The 16830-nt window shown below is 47.5% G+C and overlaps 1 long non-coding RNA gene across 1 annotated transcript in view; it reads right to left on the reverse strand.

Moving 5' to 3' along the window:
- Positions 1-300: 300 nt before the first annotated feature.
- Positions 301-16830, reverse strand: part of LOC130290432 (uncharacterized) — a 49429-nt gene continuing 32899 nt past the window's right edge. The window contains exon 3 of the long non-coding RNA XR_008847599.1: positions 301-522. This is a non-coding gene — a long non-coding RNA (uncharacterized LOC130290432). The remainder of the gene's footprint in view (positions 523-16830) is intronic.

A 16830-nucleotide genomic window follows, 5' to 3' on the forward strand; every position in this document is an offset into this window, starting at 1 on the left:
TTTTGGTAAAATGACTGATTTCATTACAGAGTAGAATTGGTGGCACAAAAAATAAGCCATCATATGGATTTTTAGGTGCAAAATTGAAAGGGTTATGATTTTTTAAAGGTAAGGCGGAAAAAATGAAAGTGTAAAAAATGGAAAAACCCTGAGTCCTTAAGGGGTTAATACATAATAATAATAAATAAACAAAGTATATAACTCAAAAAACTTAGTGAAAAGTCTGCAAAATAAATTTTACGGAGTGCCAAAAATAAAAGTGTCATTGCACAAATGACAAAATAATTTGATTTTATTGGGATATAAAACTAAAATGATGTGTCACAATCTGCAGCTGGTAATAAGCAGTGTATGTACTGGGCTATAACAGAAGCTTATACGTAATAAATCTGTCATTGTATACAGCGGCTGTAACAAAAGCGTTTGGCAGAGGCGCTCACTTCCACATAACGTGGGTGTTTTCCACAGTTTATTTAACCCGGGTTGTCTAATAGACACCAGCCTCTCCGGAATGAGGAACGTCTGTAACATAGAGAATAATAGAAGAATTTTAGGATCTGAAATAAAGATGTTAATGTTTCTTTATTTGTTATTCAACCCCATCATTATCTTACCTATAAATCGTAGGAGGAAGTAACCAATAGAACCACAATGTAACTTTATTAGATCTTGAGCTTTCGTAATGATCAGTGTTTTGACTGTAAACTCTCTTTACACTTCCTCTTAAACCTGGTCGCATGCACGAATTAAGAATGTATGTACTTTGTTCTTCAGCCTGGGGCTTTTCTAGGGTTTTAGGAGATCAGACTCACACATCGTTCTCCAGTATACTAAAACAAAAACAAGAGTGGCCCAAACAAGTAGTGTCAACTAAATCAGTTGTGTCAAATAGAGACCGCAATGGTAAAAGTGCCCACAGTGTGCCCAAAATTAACTGTGCCAAAAGGTGTGCCCTCCATAGTTTCCTCACGCTAATAGTGTCCACATGGTGTCCCCCAAAACATATCCCCAGTTGGAAATAATGGCCCCATAACCCTAATAAGTGCTTAAAGCGTGCCCACAGTGTGCCCAAAATTAACTGTGCCAAAAGGTGTGCCCTCCATAGTTTCCTCACGCTAATAGTGTCCACATGGTGTCCCCCAAAACATATCCCCAGTTGGAAATAATGGCCCCATAACCCTAATAAGTGCTTAAAGCGTACCCGACTTCAAGATACTCAGTGTGTGTTCATAAAGGTAACCCTGGAGGGGAGAGAATAGGACCGGAGGGGCACATGACAGGGGGATTATGCAAGGGAGGGGTTAAATGGCTGGGGTTGCAGCAGGGTAGACAGGAAAGGGTTAGTGGCTGAGGTTTTTGCAGCAGGGTAGGTAGGAAAGGGTTAATGGCCGGGGTTTTGCAGCAGGCAGGGGAGGAGTCAAGAAGGGGTTAAAAGGCCAGGGTTAGGGGGAGGGTGTTCAGTTGGCGCATGGCCAGCTGAACGTTACATAGTTACATAGTTAGTACGGTTGAAAAAAGATATACGTCCATCAAGTTCAACCAGGGAATTGAAGGGTAGGGGTGTGGCGCGATATTGGGGAAGGGATGGGATTTTATATTTCTTCATAAGCATTAATGCTATTTTGTTCCAGGAATGTATCTAATCCTGTTTTAAAGCTGTAAATTTTTCCTGCTGTGACCAGTTCCTGAGGTAGACTGTTCCATAAGTTCACAGTTCTCATGGTAAAGAAGACGTGTCGCCCCTTGAGACTAAACTTTTTCTTCTTCAGACGGAGGGAGTGCCCCCTCGTCCTTTGGGGGGGTTTAACCTGGAACAGTTTTTCTCCATATTTTTTGTATGGGCCATTAATATACTTATATACATTTATCATATCTCCCCTTAAACGTCTCTTCTCAAGACTAAACAATTGTAACTCCTTTAACCCCTTAAGGACCAGGCCATTTTACACCTTAGGACCAGAGCATTTTTTGCAATTCTGACCACTGTCACTTTAAACATTAATAACTCTGGGATGCTTTTACTTATCATTCTGATTCCGAGAAGGTTTTTTCGTGACATATTCTACTTTAACATAGTGGTAAAATTTTATGGTAACTTGCATCCTTTCTTGGTGAAAAATCCCAAAATTTGATGAAAAATTTGAAAATTTAGAATTTTTCTAACTTTGAAGCTCTCTGCTTGTAAGGAAAATAGACATTCCAAATAAAAAAATAATAAAAAATTTTGATTCACATATACAATATGTCTACTTTATGTTTGCATCATAAAATTGACGTGTTTTTACTTTTGGAAGACAAATGATTTTTACCCCACAAATGACCCCATTATAAAAACTGCACCCCCCCCCCCCCAAAGTATTCAAAATGACATTCAGTCAGCGTTTTAACCCTTTAGGTGTTTCACAGGAATAGCAGTAAAGTGAAGGAGAAAATTCACAATCTTCATTTTTTTACACTCGCATGTTCTTGTAGACCCAATTTTTTTTTATTTTTACAAGGGGTAATAGGAGAAAATTTATACTTATATTTGTAGCCCAATTTCTCTCGAGTAAGCACATACCTCATATGTCTATGTAAATTGTTCGGCGGGCGCAGTAGAGGGCTCAGAAGCGAAGGAGCGACAAGGGGATTTTGGAGAGTACGTTTTTCTGAAATTGTTTTTGGGGGGCATGTTGCATTTAGGAAGCCCCTATGGTGCCAGAACAGCAAAAAAAAAAAAACACATGCCATATCATTTTGGAAACTAAACCCCTTGAGGAACGTAACAAGGAATTAAGTGAGCCTTAATACCCCACAGGTGTTTCATGACTTTTGCATATGTAAAAAAAAAAAAAAAAAAAAAAATTTCACTAAAATGTGTGTTTCCCCCCAAATCTCACATTTTTGCAAGGGTTAATAGACCCCCCCAAATTTGTAACCCCATCTCTTCTGAGTATGGAGGTACCCATAAGTTGACCTGAAGTGCACTACGGGCAAACTACAATGCTCAGAAGAGAAGGAGTCATATTTGGCTTTTTGAGAGCAAATTTTGCTCGAGGGCATATCGCATTTAGGAAGCCCCTATGGTGCCAGAACAGCAAAAAAAAAACACATGCCATATCATTTTGGAAACTAGACCCCTTGAGGAACGTAACAAGGAATTAAGTGAGCCTTAATACCCCACAGGTGTTTCACGACTTTTACATATGTAAAAAAAAAAAAAAAAAATTTCACTAAAATGTGTGTTTCCCCCCAAATCTCACATTTTGCAAGGGTTAATAGCAGAAAAGACCCCCCCCCCAAATTTGTAACCCCATCTCTTCTGAGTATGGAGGTACCCCATAAGTTGACCTGAAGTGCACTACGGGCAAACTACAATGCTCAGAAGAGAAGGAGTCATATTTGGCTTTTTGAGAGCAAATTTTGCTCGGGGGCATATCGCATTTAGGAAGCCCTTATGGTGCTAGAACAGCAAAAAAAAAAAAAAAAAACACATGGCATACCATTTTGGAAACTAGACCCCTTGAGGAACGTAACAAGGAAAAAAGCGAGCCTTAATACCCCACAGGGGTTTCACGACTTTTGCATATGTAAAAAAATAAAATAAAATTAACTAAAATGTGTGTTTCTCCCCAAATTTCAAATTTTTGCAAGGGTTAATAGCAGAAAAGACCCCCCAAAATTTGTAACCCCATCTCTTCTGAGTATGGAAATACCCCATGTGTGGACGTCAAGTGCTCTGCTGGCGCACTACAATGCTCAGAAGAGAAGGAGCGCCATTGAGCTTTTGGGAAAAAAATTGTTTGGAATGGAAGTCAGGGGCCATGTGCATTTACAAAGCCCCCCGTGGTGCCAGAACAGTGGAACCCCCCACATGTGACCCTATTTTGGAAACTACACCCCTCACAGAATTTAATAAGGGGTGCAGTGAGTATTTACACCCCACTGGCGTTTGACAGATCTTTGGAACAGTGGGCTGTGCAAATGAAAAATTTAATTTTTCATTTTCATGGACCACTGTTCCAAAAATCTGTCAGACACCTGTGGGGCGTAAATGCTCACTGTACCCCTTATTACATTCCGTGAGGGGTGTAGTTTCCAAAATGGGATCACATGTGGGTATTTATTTTTCTGCGTTTATGTCAGAACCGCTGTAAAATCAGCCACCCCTGTGCAAATCACCAATTTAGACCTCAAATGTACATGGTGCGCTCTCACTCCTGAGCCTTGTTGTGCGCCCGCAGAGCATTTTACGCCCACATATGGGGTATTTCTGTACTCAGGAGAAATTGCGTTACAAATTTTGGGGGTCTTTTTTTCCTTTTAACGCTTGTGAAAATAAAAAGTAAAGGGCAACACCAGCATGTTAGTGTAAAATTTTTAATTTTTTTACACTAACATCCTGGTGTAGCCCCAACTTTTCCTTTTCATAAGGGGTAAAAGGAGAAAAAGCCCCCCAAAATTTGTAGTGCAATTTCTCCCGAGTACGGAGATACCCCTTATGTGGCCCTAAACTGTTTCCTTGAAATACGACAGGGCTCCGAAGTGAGAGAGCGCCATGCGCATTTGAGGACTAAATTAGGGATTGCACAGGGGTGGACATAGGGGTATTCTATGCCAGTGATTCCCAAACAGGGTGCCTCCAGCTGTTGCTAAATTCCCAGCATGCCTGGACAGTCAGTGGCTGTCCGGAAATGCTGGGAGTTGTTGTTTTGCAACAGCTGGAGGCTCCGTTTTGGAAACACTGCCATACAATACGGTTTTCATTTTTATTGGGGGGGACAGTGTAAGGGGGTGTATATGTAGTGTTTTACCCTTTATTATGTGTTAGTGTAGTGTTTTTAGGGTACATTCACACTGACGTGTTACGGTGAGTTTCTCGCTAGAAAGTTTGAGCTGCGGCAAAAAATTTGCCGCAGCCCAAACTTGAAGCAGGAAACTTACTGTAAGCCTGCCCGTGTGAATGTACCCTGTACGTTCACATGGGGGGGCAAACCTCCAGCTGTTTCAAAACTAAACTAAACATTGCAGTTTTGCAACATCTGGAGGGCTACAGTTTTAGAGAACACTGCAAAGTGATCTCCAAACTGTGGTCCTCCAGCTGTTGCAAAACTACAATTCCCAGCATGCCCTGACAGCAAACAGTTGTTTGAGCATGCTAGGAGTTGTAGTTTTGCAAGATCTGGAGGGCTACAGTTTAGGGACCACTATATAGTGGTCTCAAACTGTAGCCCTCCAGCTGTTGCAAAACTACATATTCCAGCATGCCCAAACAGCTGTCTGGGCATGCTGGGAGTTGTGTAATTTTGCAACATCTGGAGGGCTACAGTTAGAGACCACTGTATAATGGTCTCAAAATGTACCCTCCAGATGTTGCTAGACAACTCACCGGCTTCCGTCGGATCCAGCCGCACGTCATGGCCGCCCGCCGATCTCCGTCGCCCGCCCGAATCGGTAAGTGGATCTTCGGCGCCGGTCCCCGTCGTTTCCCCGTCCTGCCCCGCCTATTGTGGGTGGGCAGGATGGGGAAAACGAAAGTAAACCCCCCCCGCCCCCGATCTGCTATTGGTGGTCGCGTCTAGACTACCAATAGCAGGGATAGGAGGGGTGGCAACTCTGCCACCTCACTCCTATCGCTGCAGGGGGATCCTGGGTGTCTTAGACACCCGCGATCCCCTTTCTATTCCAGGTCACCGGGTCACTATAGACCCGTAATGACCCGGAATTGCGCAAATCGCAAGTGTGAATTCACTTGCGATTTGCCGCGATCGCCGACATGGGGGGGTCGGATGAGCCCCCCGGGCATTTGCACGGGATGCCTGCTGAATGATTTCAGCAGGCATCCCGCTCCGATCCCCGCCTGGCGCACGGCGGGGACTAGAACTGCCCATGACGTAAATGTACGTCCCTGGTCCTTAAGACCCAGGGTGTCGGGATGTACCATTACGTCATGGGTCCTGTAGGGGTTAATCGCTTCTCATAGCTAAGATGTTCCATGCCCCATATTAGTCTAGTCGAGCGTCTCTGCACCCTCTCCAGCTCCGCAGTGTCCCTTTTATGGACTGGTGCCCAAAACTGAACAGCATATTCCAGGTGAGGCCGTACCAATGCTTTATAAAGGGGGAGTATTATGTCCCTGTCCCTTGAGTCCATGCCTCTTTTTATACATGACAATATCCTGCTGGCCTTGGAAGCAGCAGCCTGACATTGCATGCTATTCTGTAGTCTGTGATCTACAAGTACACCCAGATCCTTCTCTACCAGTGACTCTGACAGTTTAATCCCCCCTAAGACATACGACGCTGCAGGTTATTAGTACCCAGATGCATAACTTTACATTTATCCACATTGAACCTCATTTGCCAAGTGGATGCCCAGACACTTAGTCTATCCAAGTCATCTTGTAACCTGTACACATCCTCTATAGACTGTACCGTGCTACAAAGCTTGGTGTCATCTGCAAAAATAGAAACAGAGCTGTTAATGCCACGTTGGTGATATTCTGCGGAGGGTTAGGGATGAGGCCCTCCAGCATGGCCCTGGGTGGCTGGAGGCACAGTTTTCATCCCTGGCCACTCCTGTTGCGCTGCTGGTGGGGGAGCCCGGGCCCCAGTCCAGTGGCCGATGCTCTCGCCCGGCAGAGCGCTTGTCACTGGCATCCTCTCGTTGTCCACGGGGCCAGTGGGTGAGTCCCTCTCTTGCCCCTGCAGGTCGCCGGGCTGGTGTGTCTGATTGTGGGCGGCCTGGGGGGACTTCCTTTGGCGGCCCTGCTGGAGGTGCAGGACATGCAGTCGGCACGTCCCTGGGTCATCAGGTGGAGCAGGGTTCCAGTGCAGCCTGCTCCTACATGGAGGCTGCAGTGAGGGAGCAGGCCTGGCACAGATCTTCGTCACGTGCTCCGGCATGCTCTGCCTCTCAGCCCAGGGGGGCGGGCTCCTGCAGGCCTGGTGGTGACCCTGGCCAGCATCCATTCTCCGCCTGCATCCTCGTCCTCTAGGGAGGGCTGGTGGGCCAGGACCGAGGTGGCTCCAGCTGTTGCCGTGGGGGGAGGGGGGGATCTGTGGCCAGCAGTGGAGGAGAGTTCAGCCCTGCCCCTAGTGAGGAGAGTGACGACGACCTGCTGATGGCTGGGGATCCTGTTTCATCCCTGGACCCCAGGGATCCTGTTTCATCTCTAGTGTCGCTGGGATACCCCTCTTCAGGAGGGTCTCCGGCTGGAGCTGTTGCTGTTCCTGTGGGCAGGGTTCCCCTGGCCCCTTCTGCTGCTGCAGATGAGAGTCAAGTGGCGAATGTCCGCAGTCATCCGGATGCTGGAGAGACGGCCACTGGTTCAATGCCGGTGAGGTCGGGTGAGTGTTCTCCAGTTTTGCGGGTCCGGGGGTGGGGCCTGGAGGGCTGGGGGAGTTGCAATTTTTTCTTGACGTTCTCCAGGCCCTATTGCGGGGTGGGGGGTCCCCGGTTCAGGTGTGGGGGGCTGCGGGTGCGGTCGAGAGGGCTGAGTACGGCGGGGGTGTCGGTGGATGTTGTTCCTAGTGGCGGGGTTGGTGCAGGCCTGTCGGGGTCTCCTCCTGTGGTGGCGGCTTCGGGGGCGGGGGGCAGTGTGCACCTGGCAGATGCCACTAGGGGTGAGGTTTATGTGTGTTTTGAGGGCCCTTTATGGGCTCACCTCAATGCGGAGGTGCGGGATAAGATTTGGAAGCAGGAGTACGTTGATATTTTTTCGCTGCTGCCGTTAGAAAAGTTTAACCTGGATAGGGTTCGGCCTAGTGAGCCCAAATGGATGGAAAAGAAGAAGTATCAGCTGATACCGCAGACTTTCTCCAATTGGCTGCAGGCCTTGGCGATATTGGCTAGCGTTGTGGGGGAGAATGCATCGGAGCACTGTTCCGGTCTCTTCTGCTATATGGATGCGGTGGGGGAGGTGTACCAGGTTTACGGGGGCACGGCATGGCTGCGGTATGATGAGCAGTTCCGGCAATGCATGCCTGATTTGATGTGGGACCATAAGGACATTGGTCTGTGGATGCGGCTGATGTCAGCTCAGGGGGTGGTCAGCTGTCCTTTCAGGACGGTGCCGGCGGCTCAGGTTCGGGGGTTAGGCGGTTGGCGGGGTCCGGGCGTGGAGTGTGCTGGCAGTTCAACTAAGGGAGCTGCAAGTCTGGGGCCGACTGTCGCTTCAAGCACGAGTGCTCCGGCTGTGGGGGCGGACATGGCCTGGCGCAATGCTTCCAGCGAGGGAAGGGGCGAGGCTGAGCAGAAGAGGGGCGACTCCGCTATGGGTGGAAAGGATGGAGCCTTTCCGCTCCCTTTACCCAAATAGGGCGGCTGCAGAGCTGTTGTGGGGTGGGTTTGCGAACGGTTTTTGCAGCCCATTTTCGGGGTCGGCCCCCCCAGGGGGTATTGCGCGTAATCTGGTCTCGGTGCTGGCTCGCCCGGATTTGGTGGAGGAGAAGCTGCTTAAGGAGGTGTCTCTGAGCAGGATGGTGGGGCCGTTTGCGTTTCCTTCGTTAGAGGGGTTGTGGTTGTTGTCATTGGGTTTGGTGCCCAAGAAGGGGCCCAATAAATTCCGTCTCATTCACTACCTCTCCCACCCGGTGGGTGGGTCAGGGAATGATGACATTGACCCGGCTCTTTATACCGTGTCTTAAACCTCGTTTGATGCTGCACTGGTGTGGGTGCGGCGGTACGGGCGGGTGGGGCCTCTTTTGGCGAAAAAGGATATTGAGGCGGCATTCCGTTTGTTGTAGTTTTTTGGGGGAGCGTTTTTTTGTGGACCTCTGTCTGCCGATGGGGTGTTCCATCTCCTGTGCGTACTTTGAAAAGTTCAGTAACTTCCTGGAGTGGGTCGTGCAGAGGGAGTCTCAGTTAGACTCCGTGTAGCACTACCTTGATGATTTCCTTTTTCTTGGCCCGGCGGGGCCGCGGGTGTGCGCTGTTTTGTTACAGGTGATGGAGCGGGTTTGGTTTGGCATCACGTTGGCACCCGAAAAGGCGGAGGGGTTTTTGGGTATCGTTTTTTGGGTATCGTTATTGATACCCTGGCGATAGAGTGTTGGCTGCCTGAGGACTAACTGGGCAACCTGCGGGAGGAAGTGGCGAGGGCATGTAGGGTGCGCAAATTGCATTTACGGGAAGTTCAGTCTTTACTGGGCCGGATCATCTCTATGGGGAAGGTTTTTTTTGGCTACAGCTACCGCAGGGGTCCAGCGGCCCACTGATTTTGTGCGTCTCTCGACAGGCTTGAGAGCAGACTTGGGGGTATGGTAGGAATTTTTGGCCTGGTACAACAGGAGGTCGGGGGTGATGGAGGCGCCGGTCTCTGGTTCAGGCTTGGAACTGTTCACCGATGCGGCTGGTGGCTGCGGATTCGGGGCGTACTTGCAAGGTCAGTGGTGCGTTGGGCAATGTCCGGAGGCTTGGAGTGAAGCGGGGTTTACTTGGAACCTAGCTTTGCTGGAATTGTATCCAATTGTGGTGGCCGTTGAAGTGTGGGGGGATTTGTTTCGCAATCGGAAGGTTTGCTTCCATTGTGATAATATGGGGGTTGTGTTGACCATTAACAATCAGACGGCGAACTCTCCGCTGATGGTTATGTTACTGCGCCACGAGGTGTTGCGGGTGCTGGAGCTCAATTTGCATGTAGTTGCTTTGCATGGACCGGGGGTGTTATTCAGTGGCTGACGCCCTCTCTCGCTTACAGTGGGGCCAATTTCGGGAACTGGCGCCGGAGGCCGAGGAAATCGGATTTCCCTGCCTGGAGTGGCTATGGCAGCTGGAGTAGAGGTTGCGCTGGGCCTGGTTTGTCGGTCGGTGAGCCGGGCTACCTGGGAGTCCTACTGTCGATGGTGGGCCGATTGGGAGCAGCTGGTTGGGCAGTTGTCCATTATGGGTGCTTCTTCAAACTGGGAGGCGGCTCTTTTGTTCCATGTGGGCAGGGCTTTTTGTGAAGGGGTGTCCCCGTTGAGTATTAAATCGCTGGATGGAGGCTTTGGCCTTCTGGTTTAAGGCCCGGAGTTTGCCGGATGTGAGTAAGGCGTTTTTGGTCCATCAGGCGTTGGGGGGTTTTCGGAAAGGGGCGGTTTCCCGGTACAAGAGGAGGCCGGTGACTTTTCCTCTTCTGACACATTTGGGTGTTTTGTTGGCGGGGGTGTTTTTCGGACTACGAGTTGTGCCTATTTCGTTTAGCGTTTGCGCTGGCATTTTTTGGGGCGTTCCAGATTTCAGAACTGGTGGCCCCTAGCTGGAGTTGGGTGGGGGGGGGGGGGGGGGGTTACTTTTTTCCGATGTTGGACTGGTGGAGGCCCTGGATTGATCTGGATCATCGGTCATTCTTATGTTGTGCGGGGTGGTGTCCGGGCTGGAGTGCGGCCTGCTGGTAGGCAGCTGGGCTTGGATAGTTTGGAAGGGCAGGTGCATTGGTTGGGGAAGGGCCAGATGAAGTGGTCGGAGCTGTTAGCAGGGGTGCAGTTTTTCGTCCAGTTGGATAGGTCCCCAAATGTGCTGGTGATTCATTTGGGAGGGAATGACTTGGGTTTTCGGAGGTCCCGGGATTTATTGTGGGATATCAAATTGGATTTTCTCCACTTGTGGTCTTCGATTTCGGGGATGGTCGTAGTGTGGTCGGAGATGGTGGCTCGTAGGAAATGGAATCAAGGTAAACAAGGTAGTGGGCAAGTTTGTGGCGTGGAATGGGGGATTGATGGTGAGACATAGGGAGTTGGAGGAGGGGGTGCCGGAGTTTATGGCGGATGATGGGGTGCACCTGAACAAGCTGGGGATGGATCTTTGGATCTTGGAGGTGAAGGAGGCGGTGGAACAGACTGTTCGTTTGTGGAGGAACAGCGATAAGTAAGGGGGTCACTTAACGCCATTGTGGCGGGGTCAAGAGATGGATCTGGAGGCACCATTGGATGGCATGATGGCCGTATTGGAGTATCGGAGTGTGGAGCTGGACTGGGAGTGGTTCCAAGCCCGATTGTGAAGTCCATGTGGACATGGTCAAAGGACATTTTGTGGGCTTCACAAATGGTGCTCCTGGGCAGGTGAGCTACAGCTAGGAGCAAGTGAAGCACAACCCCTGGTGCCTTCAGGTTCTTCTCCTGCGTTAGGGATAATTTATAAGTCGTGGTGGGTTCTGGTTCTATGTATGATGTTCATACAATTGTTGTTATGGTTACAATGTTTTAATTGGATATTTAATAAAGTGGGCTGCTGTGGCCTTTTTGCACCAACACCTTGACTTGTCTTGTTTAAGGAAGGGGAGGGTTTATGGTGAATTAAGGGATGGTGTAGGTGGGTGGGTAAAGGTACATAGCAGCTATAATATCCCCTAGTCAAGGTAGCCCTGGAGGGGATAGAATAGGACCGGAGGGGCACGTTACAGGCGGATTATGCAAGGAAGGGGTTGAATGGCTGGGGTTGCAGCAGGGTAGACAGGAAAGGGTTAATGGCTGGGGTTTGCAGCAGGGTAGGTAGGAAAGGGTAAATGGGTGGGGTTTTGCAGCAGGGAGTAGAGGAGTCAAAAAGGGGTTAAAAGGCCGGGGTTAGGGGGACGGTCTTCAGTCGGTGACCAGCTGAACGTTCCCACCCGACCGCCTTTTTTTAGTTCTGTCGCAGCAGCAAGGTCAGGAGAGGGATCTGGAGGCACCACTGGACAGCATGATGGGGTGTGGAGGTGGACTGGGAGCGGTTCCCAGGCCGATGGTGAAGTCCATGTGGACATGGGCACAGGAAGTTTTGTGGAGTTCACAATGTTTACAATGTTTTAATTGGTTATTTAATAAAGTGGGCTGCTGTGGTCTTTTTGCACCAACACCTTGTCTTGTCTTGTTTAAGGAAAGGGAGGGCTTTTGGTGAAGTAAGGGATTGTGAAGGTGTGGGTGGGGGGGGGGGGGGGTAAAGGTATATAGCAGCTATAATATCCCCTAGTCAAGAGCAGCACTATTTCTGGCCATTATATAACTTGTATATGGCATATTTCTGCTCTGCATGCATCAACTCTAACTATCAGTTCTCCCAGAGCTGGGGGATGGACACTAAAGGTAATAGTTCCTGCCATACACTGCACACACAGAGGAGGAGATCGTGCACTTCTATGTCTCTATACACTGTACACAGAGGAGGAGATCGTGCACTTCTATGTCTCTATACACTGTACACAGAGGAGGAGATCCTGCACTTCTACGTCTCTATACACTGTACATAGAGGAGGAGATCCTGCACTTCTATATCTCTATACACTGTACACACAGAGGAGGAGATCCTGTACTTCTATATCTCTATACACTGTACACACAGAGGAGGAGATCCTGCACTTCTATGTCTCTATACACTGTACACACAGAGGAGGAGATCCTGCACTTCTATATCTCTATACACTGTACACAGAGGAGGAGATCCTGCACTTCTATGTCTCTATACACTGTACACACAGAGGAGGAGATCCTGCACTTCTATGTCTCTATACACTGTACACACAGAGGAAGAGATCCTGCACTTCTATGTCTCTATACACTGTACACAAAGAGGAGGAGATCCTGCACTTCCATATCTCTATACACTGTACACACAGAGGAGGAGATCCTGCACTTCTATGTCTCTATACACTGTACACAGAGGAGGAGATCCTGAACTTCTATGTCTCTATACACTGTACACACAGAAGAGGAGATCCTGCACTTCCATATCTCTATACACTGTACACACAGAGGAGGAGATCCTGCACTTCTATGTCTCTATTCACTGTACACAGAGGAGGAGATCCTGCACTTCTATATCTCTATACACTGTACACACAGAGGAAGAGATCCTGCACTTCTATGTCTCTATACACTGTACACACAGAGGAGGAGATTCGGCACTTCTATGTCTCTATACACTGTACACAGAGGAGGAGATCCTGCACTTCTATGTCTCTATACACTGTACACACAGAGGAGGAGATCCTGCACTTTTATGTATCTATACACTGTACACACAGAGGAGGAGATCCTGCACTTTTATGTCTCTATACACTGTACACAGAGGAGATCCTGCACTTCCATATCTCTTTACACTGTGCACACAGAGGAGGAGATCCTGCACTTCCATATCTCTATACACTGTACACACAGAGGAGGAGATCCTGCACTTCTATGTCTCTATACACTGTACACAGAGGAGGAGATCCTGCACTTCTATGTCTCTATACACTGTACACACAGAGGAGGAGATCCTGCACTTCTATGTCTCTATACACTGTACACACAGAGGAGGAGATCCTGCACTTTTATGTCTCTATTACACTGTACACACAGAGGAGGAGATCCTGCACTTTTATGTCTCTATACACTGTACACAGAGGAGGAGATCCTGCACTTCTATATCTCTATACACTGTACACACAGAGGAGGAGATCCTGTACTTCTATATCTCTATACACTGTACACACAGAGGAGGAGATCCTGCACTTCTATGTCTCTATACACTGTACACACAGAGGAGATCCTGCACTTCCATATCTCTATACACTGTACACACAGAGGAGGAGATCCTGCACTTCTATGTCTCTATACACTGTACACAGAGGAGGAGATCCTGCACTTCTATATCTCTATACACTGTACACACAGAGGAGGAGATCCTGCACTTCTATGTCTCTATACACTGTTCACACAGAGGAGGAGATCCGGCACTTCTATGTCTCTATACACTGTACACAGAGGAGGAGATCCTGCACTTCTATGTCTCTATACACTGTACACACAGAGGAGGAGATCCTGCACTTTTATGTCTCTATACACTGTACACACAGAGGAGGAGATCCTGCACTTTTATGTCTCTATACACTGTACACAGAGGAGGATATCCTGCACTTCCATATCTCTTTACACTGTACACACAGAGGAGGAGATCCTGCACTTCCATATCTCTTTACACTGTACACACAGAGGAGGAGATCCTGCACTTCCATATCTCTATACACTGTACACACAGAGGAGGAGATCCTGAACTTCTATGTCTCTATACACTGTACACAGAGGAGGAGATCCTGCACTTCCAAATCTTTATACACTGTACACACAGAGGAGGAGATCCTGCACTTCCATATCTCTATACACTATACACACAGAGGAGGAGATCCTGCACTTCTATGTCTATATACACTGTACACACAGAGGATGAGATCCTGCACTTCCATATCTCTATACACTGTACATAGAGGAGGAGATCCTGCACTTCCATATCTCTATACACTGTACACAGAGGAGGAGATCCTGCACTTCCATATCTCTATACACTGTACACACAGAGGAGGAGATCCTGCACTGAATGGCAAATGGTAGCTGGAGGGTCCTATTAGAAATATTGAATTTGGGCCAAGGAGCTTCCCACCCTGATGAAGAGTTCACAAGAATTGTTTCTGGATTTTATATTCCAAGAGTAATATCCTACTTAATATGCAGTTTGTCTTTCTTGGTAAAACTTTATACAGACTTGTATGTGCTTGGAAATCTAGGACAACCCAAACATTATGAGTGTTCTTATGTATGTATAATAAACAACTGGGTCTCAGCCATTTTGTCTGTCCTTCAGGTATCAGAGAAATGCTGCCAAAAATCCTTTACCAGGAATACAGGATAGAACATGAATAGTCTCTATGTAAACTGCACAGTAAGGAACAGAATCTATGATCATTTGTGTGAGCCGATAAGTGATTGCGGCCAATTGTAGCCGTCTATAATAATCAGTCGAGATGACTACCTACATTGTTTCGTATACAACCCAAAACTGGGACTTTTTAACAATGTCACAATAGAATCTTTTGAAAAACATTTTTGTTTTCATGAAATCATTTTTGCCAGGAATCTAACTCATCATTGGAGTCTGCTTAATACAGGTGCGTTTGTATTATATTCCCTTACAACTTCACAATTTACATGATATTTTGACTAGTTATACGCTTTGAGTAAAGTTTTAGGGGTAAATATTTTTACTTGATGAATACTGGAGCTGCACCATGAGTATCCTTCGCCTAGGATTACGGGTGTTGTAAGTACACAATATAATACTATTACTATGAGATTATTGAATATACAACGTGTAGTTATAATTGAAATGTCAGTCAGACAACCATGACTCATTCTGTCCTATCCTTCATTCCAGGAGCTTGGAGAGCACCAAATAACATTTCACCACAACTCACCCATATACTGTATGGACAGGAACATCTTATTTTTGGGTAATACATATGGTTGTTCTTAGGACTCACTGCAGAACGTTCTCCATGGCGTCTCCAGAATCTGTCATATCTGTCACATGTGCTCAGTGTGAACCTGCTTTCATCTGTGAAGAGCACAGGGTGCCAGTGGCGAATTTGCCAATCTTGGTGTTCTCTGGCAAATGCCAAATGTCCTGCACGGTGTTGGACCCTCATGGAGTCTGTTTCTGACCATTTGAGTGGACACATGCACATTTGTGGCCTGCTGGAGGTCATTTTGCAGGGCTCTGTCAGTGCTCCTCCTGCTCCTCCTTGCACAAAGGTGGAGGTAGCGGTCCTGCTGCTGGGTTGTTGCCCTCCCACGGCCTCCTCCACGTCTCGTGATGTACTGGCCTGTCTCCTGGTAGCGCCTCCATGCTCTGGACACTAAGCTGACAGACACAGCAAACCTTCTTGCCACAGCTCGCATTGATGTGCCATCCTGGATGAGCTGCACTACCTGAGCCACTTGTGTGGGTTGTAGACTCCGTCTCATGCTACCACTAGAGTGAAAGCAATGCCAGCATTCAGAAGTGATCAAAACATGGGTCAGGAAGCATAGGCACTGAGAAGTGGTCTATGGTCACCACGTGCAGAACCACTCCTTTATTGGAAGTGTCTTACTAATTGCCTATAATTTCCACCTGTTGTCTGCTCCATTTGCACAACAGCATGTGGAATTGATTGGCAATCAGTGTTGCTTCCTGAGCGGTCAGTGTGATTTCACAGAAGTGTCATTGACCTGGAGTTACATTGTGTTGTTTAACCCCTTAACGACCACGGACGTAAATGTACGTCCTGGCTTGGCGGTACTTTGCTCACCAGGATGTACATTTACATCCTGTGTATGACCGCGAGCATCGGAGCGGTGCTTGTGTCATACACGGCAGGTTCCGGCTGCTATCAGCAGCCGGGGCCCGACGGTAATGGCCGACATCCGCGATCGCGCGGATGTCCGCCATTAACTCCTCAGATGCCGTGATCAGTACAGATCACGGCATCTGCAGCAATGCGCATGTTAAAACAGATGATCGGATCGCCTGCAGAGCTGCTGCTGCGTTCTGATCATCTGTAATGGCGGACAGAGGTCCCCTCACCTGCCTCCGTCCATCTCCTTGGGTCTTCTGCTCTTGTCTGACATCAAGAAGACCAGAGCAGAAGATCACTGATAATACTGATCAGTGCTATGTCCTATGCATAGCACTGAACGGTATTATCAATCAAATGATTGCTATAGATAGTCCCCTATGGGTACATAAAAAGTGTTTAAAAAAAAAGTTGAAAAAATGTAAAAGTAAAGAGTAAAAGAAGTGAAAAATCCCATCCCCCAATAAAAATGAAAATTGTCAGTTTTTTCCACTTTACCCCCAAAAAGCGTAAATTTTTATTTTATAAACATATTTGGTATCGCCGCGTGCGTAAATGTCCGAACTATCAAAATATAATGTTAAATGATCCCGTATGGTGAATGGCGTAAATGTTAAAAATAAAAAAAGTCCAAAAATGCTGCTTTTTTGTCACATTTTATTCCAAAAAAATTATAAATTATCTAAAAGTTTTATATATGCAAATGTCGCATCAATAAAAAGTACAGATGACGGCGCAAAAAATTA

The sequence above is a fragment of the Hyla sarda genome, chromosome 9 (assembly GCF_029499605.1).
Source record: "Hyla sarda isolate aHylSar1 chromosome 9, aHylSar1.hap1, whole genome shotgun sequence".
In the NCBI taxonomy this organism is placed as follows: domain Eukaryota; kingdom Metazoa; phylum Chordata; class Amphibia; order Anura; family Hylidae; genus Hyla; species Hyla sarda.